Source organism: Theropithecus gelada, chromosome 11 (genome assembly GCF_003255815.1).
Source record: "Theropithecus gelada isolate Dixy chromosome 11, Tgel_1.0, whole genome shotgun sequence".
NCBI lineage: Eukaryota > Metazoa > Chordata > Mammalia > Primates > Cercopithecidae > Theropithecus > Theropithecus gelada.
The window spans coordinates 121,165,921-121,171,968 of record NC_037679.1 but is presented as its reverse complement, the minus strand read 5'-3'; positions in this window follow the sequence as shown (position 1 = coordinate 121,171,968).

The following is a 6,048-nucleotide window of genomic DNA, read 5'->3' as shown; positions in this document are numbered from 1 at the left end:
AAAAAAAAAAAAAAAAAAAAAAAAAAAAAAAAAAAAGATATTTAATTTTAAAAAGTAAAATACAAATTTATTTTCAATATCTGTTTAAGTGGAAAAAGCAGGTTACATAAAATAATGTACATTATGATTCAATTTTTATTAAAACAATATGTATTATAGAAGAAGTCAAAAGAAAAGTCTAAACAGATAGATACCAGAATGCTCCCAGTGTTATTTTGGGTGATTAAATGATGTGTGGTTCTTATTTTCTCCTTCTTTTTTTCTTTTTTTTAATCTAGATCTTCTAAATTGTCTCCAAAAACATTTGTGATTTACAAATAAAAAGAAGTTAAGAATTTTAATAAAAACATAGATTTATGATTGTGGAAATTTATTTTCTCTCCATGGAAATCTCTTAAGGAAAATGAAGAAATATACTGAATTCCTCTAATTAAATATAATCACAATTTTCATGAACCTCAAAGTTATCAAGGAAGAGTTATTTTAACCCATTGCCTTAGATATCATAAGATATAAAAGGTATTTTAAACAATTTTGCATTTATCAGCTTGTATATTTTAATCATTTGTTCTCATTTTTATCATACATTAGTTGTGGAGAAGTAGTGTAGTGTTGGTTTGTCTTATGTAATCTGACTTTTAAAACAATTCGTTACACTAAATTTGAGAATTGAGGTAGATATTTTACAGATAAAATAATTTTTAATTATGTTTTTTCAATCTAGCAAATAACAGAAATAAAAAGTTTTAAGGGATTATTTGTGAGGCAAGATAGATAACTACTTAAATTGGATAGATTTTCCAGGAGTCAGAGAGAAAAGTTATATATAATACCATCTTACCATTACTGTTATTAGGGAGATTTTATTAGGTCACTTCTGATTTTTGCCCTTCTTCAAGTGTGACTTTGTTTATTCTCAAACGGACTTGTTGGTGTCTTCCAATCTCATGTCAGGCTTAAGTAAAATCTGCGTGTTCCTCCTTTTTTTTTTTTTTTCATTTACTATGTTGAAGATTATCCTTCCTCTCTCATACTAAGAATCATAAACCTAAAAGCCAAAATACAGTACACCAGGAAACTAATAATTTGATATATTTAAAATGTATAGATTTGAGAAATGTCAACTGATTTTTGTTCCCCAACAGAACTGAAAAAAAAACCCATTTCTGCCTCTTGTTGAATCAACTGTTAACCTTCTAACTCACACATTTTTTAAGCATTAGAAATACGCGTTTTAACCTTGCTAAGTCTGTGCAATCATCTTCTCTAGCTATCTTGTTTCTTTGTTCCTAAGAGGAATTCCCACTGGATTATTGAAAACTTTCTGCCTTGCTTTCCTTAAATCTGTTCTCAGGTTTAGAAAAAAAGGTTCTGAAAAGAAGATGACCCAGTTTTCTAGAGTGAATAAAACTTTTTTCACCATAGTGGAAATCTTACAGTATTTTTTTCAAAGTTGTAAGATAGTGAGGAAAGGGTATTTTTTTCTTCTTATTAGAGGTATTGAATAAAAGACATATAATGTCAAAAATCTCACTTAGAAAATCTACGAACCAAAAATCTGTACAGACAGCCCAGAAAACTACAAGGAGGTTAAAAAAAAGAAAAAAGTGAGGCAAAGCCTCTTTCTCTTGTAATCTAGCTTCTCTATGTATTGAAAGACTCAATGTGGCTATGTGTTGAAAGACTCAATGTGGCTTTCTATTTCAAATCTTACACTATAAAGACATTTGATTAACCAGCGGTATTAGGTTAATAAAATATTTTACTCAAGAAAACAGCCCTCTTATGCCATATAATAAGGGAAAAATATTCAAATAGAACTCAGAATAGAAAGTACTAAACTCTTTTACTCTATGTGAGGAAATTACCAGTTTTTTTTCTGTAAGATTGGTAGTTTTTCATATTCTTTCTCATATGCAGTTCCCCTTAAATTTATTGCCCTTTTATCTTCTGCTAAATCCACAAGAGACATTTTAAAGACGTTCTCTTACAGTACCTAAAAAGTTAACTAAGTTTTTTTTTACTGTCTCCATCCAGGAATCCATTCCAATTACTTACTTTAAAATTTTTAATTCATCCATTTATTGATTGATTCACAAATACTTAAGGAGTGCCCACGATGTTTCAGTGACTGGGTTAGGCTCTAGGGATACCATGCATGGTGAGCATGAACAGGCACAGCTCACACGCTTATGGAGCTGATAGGCAAATGAGGTATTCAGGTATGAATCAAATGATCACACTAGTTAATGGAGGCAGAATTACGAACTGAGGTTCATGTTCTGAAAAAAAGAACCGTGTCTCAGAAAGTGGACCCTCACTTAGAGTAGGAGACAGGGAGAGCTTCCCTGGGGAAACAAAACAAGGCATCAAACCAAAATGAGGCTAAGCCTAAGATTTAATCTCTTTTCATAAAAACATTGCAGGAAGCCAACCAGACTATTAATTCTAAAGGTGAGCAGAACAAAATTTCATCTGAGCCCATTTTCTGACCAAAAGTATTTCTTCTTTTCTCATAGGAAATGCTTAGCATATCTCATCAGAGCATTATACACAGTAGTTTTTTGTTCCCGGTCTGTTTCCATGTATCTAAGTTAAGAAAAAGAGTGAAAAAAATTCTCAGCATTTTTTTCACCATTTTGTTTCTCTGTCAAATAAATTATCTTTTTGAAATATTTTCTATATTTCATGGATTCTTATTTGCAAATCTATTCCACAATATTGCTATTACAGATTCCAATTTATTCTTTCTCACCCTCTTAGGAAACCTGTAACTATATATCAAATTACTACTCACTTATGTTTCATTAAGTGGAACAACTTAGATAATTTTTATTTCTACTTGTTGCTTTATTACTATTTTAAATCATTGTGAAGAAGACACTTTTAATTTACTGTTTGAGACAGGGTCTCATTCTGTCACCCAGGCTGGAGTGCAGTGGTGTGATCTCAGCTCACTGCAGCCTCCACCTCCCAGGCTCAGGCGATCATCCCACCTCAGCCTCCCGAGTAGCTGGATCCACAGTCACGCACCACCACGCCCGGCTAATTTTTTTGTATTTTTTGTAGAGACGGGATGTCGCCACGTTGCCCAGGCTGGTCTTGAACTCCTAAGCTCAAGCGATCTGCCTGCCTCGGCCTCCCAGGGTGCTGGCCTTATGGGTGTTAGCCACATGCCCAGCCAGAAGATACTTTTACATCAGACTTTCTCTAAAACTCCAAATATATTTGATCCCTTTTTACCTGGTTACTTTTATCTGTTGTTTTTATTTTTAATTTCTTTTGAAACAGGGTTTCACTCTGTCACTTAGGTTGGAGTGCAGTGGCACAAATCTTAGCTCACTGCAGCCTTCAGCTTCTGGGCTCAAGCAATCCTCCCACCTCAGCCTTCTGAATACCTGGAACTACTGGTGCATGCTCCATGCCCAGCTAATTTTTAAATTTTTTGTATAGATGGGGGTCTCGTTTTGTCCCTAAGGCTGGTCTTGAACCCTTGGCCTTAAGCAATCCTCCAGCCTTGGACTCCCAAAGTGCTGAGATTGTAGGCCTGAGACACTGTGCCTAGCCTCTTTATTTTTTTAAAGTTTATTCTTATTACAAAGCAAATACATGTCCTATAGAGAAAATAAGATTTTTAGTAGTAAAACACAATAAAACTTACCAATCCTGCACCAGAGATAACCACCATTAATATTTTGTTGTACGCCTACATATAACTTTATTTTTATATAATTTGCTGTGTTTTCTCAGGATTTTCATGAGGTAGTTGAGTAAGCAAAAATGACAGCACTTTTTTTCTTGGTTGTAATGATCTATTTATGGATTTTGTTTGTTTGTTTGTTTGAGATGGAGTCTTGCCCTATCACTCAGGCTGGAGTGCAATGGCGTGATCTCGGCTCACTGCAACCTCCGCCTCCTGGGTTCAAGCAATTCTCCTGTCTCAGCCTCCTGAATAGCTGGGATTACAGGCGTGTGCCACCACACCCAGCTAATTTTTGTATTTTTAGTAGAGACGAGGTTTTGCTGTGTTCACCAGACTAGTCTTGAACTCCTGACCTCAAGTGATCTTCTGGCCTCGGCCTCCTAAAGTGCTGAGATTATAGGCATGAGCCACTGCCCCTGGCCTATTTCTGGATCATTATTTGATCCAAATTTTTGTCAAATATCAAATTCTGTAAACCTTGTGTAGCTATTACAAAAATGGCATGATTCTTTTCTAAAACTATCACATAAATAATATTGCCACCAGGTTAAAAAAATAGAGGTTTGTCTTATTTCAGTAATTTTACTCTAATTTTTTTATCTTTATTTTAAATTCTACTGGTTTTTTGCCTTATCTCATAAATTTCATATTTTTGCTATCAACACAGCATTTCAGTCTGTAGAGATCATTAGAAATCTCATTTTAGCTAACCCTCCTATTTTTGTGTCATCAACAAATTTGAAAATAAGCTCTTCAAAGCCTTCATATAGATCATTAGTGAAAATGTTGAGCATTTTGTAGAATAAGTTAAGGCTGCCTAAGGGACAAAGACCAGGAACAAAGTGGCTCCCTAGCACAACTCTAGTGAAGACAACAGAAGGAAAAATAAGAAAGAGGCCAATGGAAGCAGTAAAGACTTATTATGGTTGCATAGTTGGAAGTCCAGCATATGAGAAGGGAGAGAACTAAACCTACACTGCATATAAAAAATGGCACCCACGGTGAGAATCGGTGGAAGAATGCAGAAACCAATTCAAACAAATCCATACAAATATTTGATGGTACATAAGGAAGTGCTATATATGAATTGCAAAAGGTTGCATGTAAGTTTGTCTGGAATATTACAACAAAAATACATGCTTTTCAGCCAGGCTCGGTAGCTCACGCCTGCAATTCCAGAACTTTAGGATGTTGAGGCAGGCAGATGGCTTGAGCCCAGGAGTTTGAGACCAGCCTGGGCAACATAGTGAGACATCGTCTCTACAAAAAATATAAAAACTAGCTGGGCATGGTGGTGCATGCCTGAGGTCCCAGCTCCCAAATACAGGAGGCTGAGGTGGGAGGATGGCTTGAGCCCAGGAGGCCAAGGCTACAGTGAGCTATGATTGCACCACTGCACTCCAGCTTGGGGGACGAAGTGAGACCCTGGATTTAAAAAAAAAAAAAAAAAAAAAGATACATGCTCTTCAGAGCCATTTAGAAGATGGAAGGAAGACTATTAATGATCTTTGCATCCGTGCATTTGCTAGCTTACATGACACCTCTTTGCGAATTTGAAAAAGATGCCTCCTCCTCCTGGCTGACATAGCCCACACAAGGACTTAGTGCGTGACAAGGAGAGCACAGGTGGAACCAGCCCTCACTCACACCTTAGCCAGGTGCCCCTGTGCACTGATCAGTGAGGTTTGCTGGGTCTCTCCACATCCGGTTTCAGCTTTGCTAGCTGGCTGTCTGTTAAGTTCTGATGATAGGGGCGCTAGAGGGAGACTGAAAGGTGGGAGGAGGAAGAAGGAACACACTTCATCCTGTGAGCTTCCTGTTTGCTTGTGGTTCTTGCTACTGGCACCCTATTAACTCTGCTCCATCATAGCAGCAGTTGGATCCGGTTTTCAGTTTCCCTACCACCTACAGAACTAACTGGACTGCACCCCACCTCCCCACCAAGAGACACCAGCACCAAACCCCTCCTCAGAGACAGATCCCAGCTCCAAGAGACACTGCCTCCAAACTCAAAGACAGCACCACCAACTGAGCAGCACCTTTCTCCTCAGATGTCTGAGTTTCAGCTTCACGCCACCACTCCTCCAAGTTTCTACATTTTAAGAATTCCAGCCTCTTACTTTTGTTCCCTCAGACCTAGAAGTGATTAAGAGTTCCCTGCAGTTGCTACCTCTGTAATCTCTTAGATTTTTCTTTTCACCTTTTCGGTTACCAGGTTGACAATTTTATACTTTGTTGACAATTCTTTTTTTTTTTTTTTTTTTTTTTTTTTTTGTTTTATTTTTTTTCCCCCGGGATGAATGCCTGGGGGGGAGTGGCCAAATTCCACTCCCCTGCACCCTCCC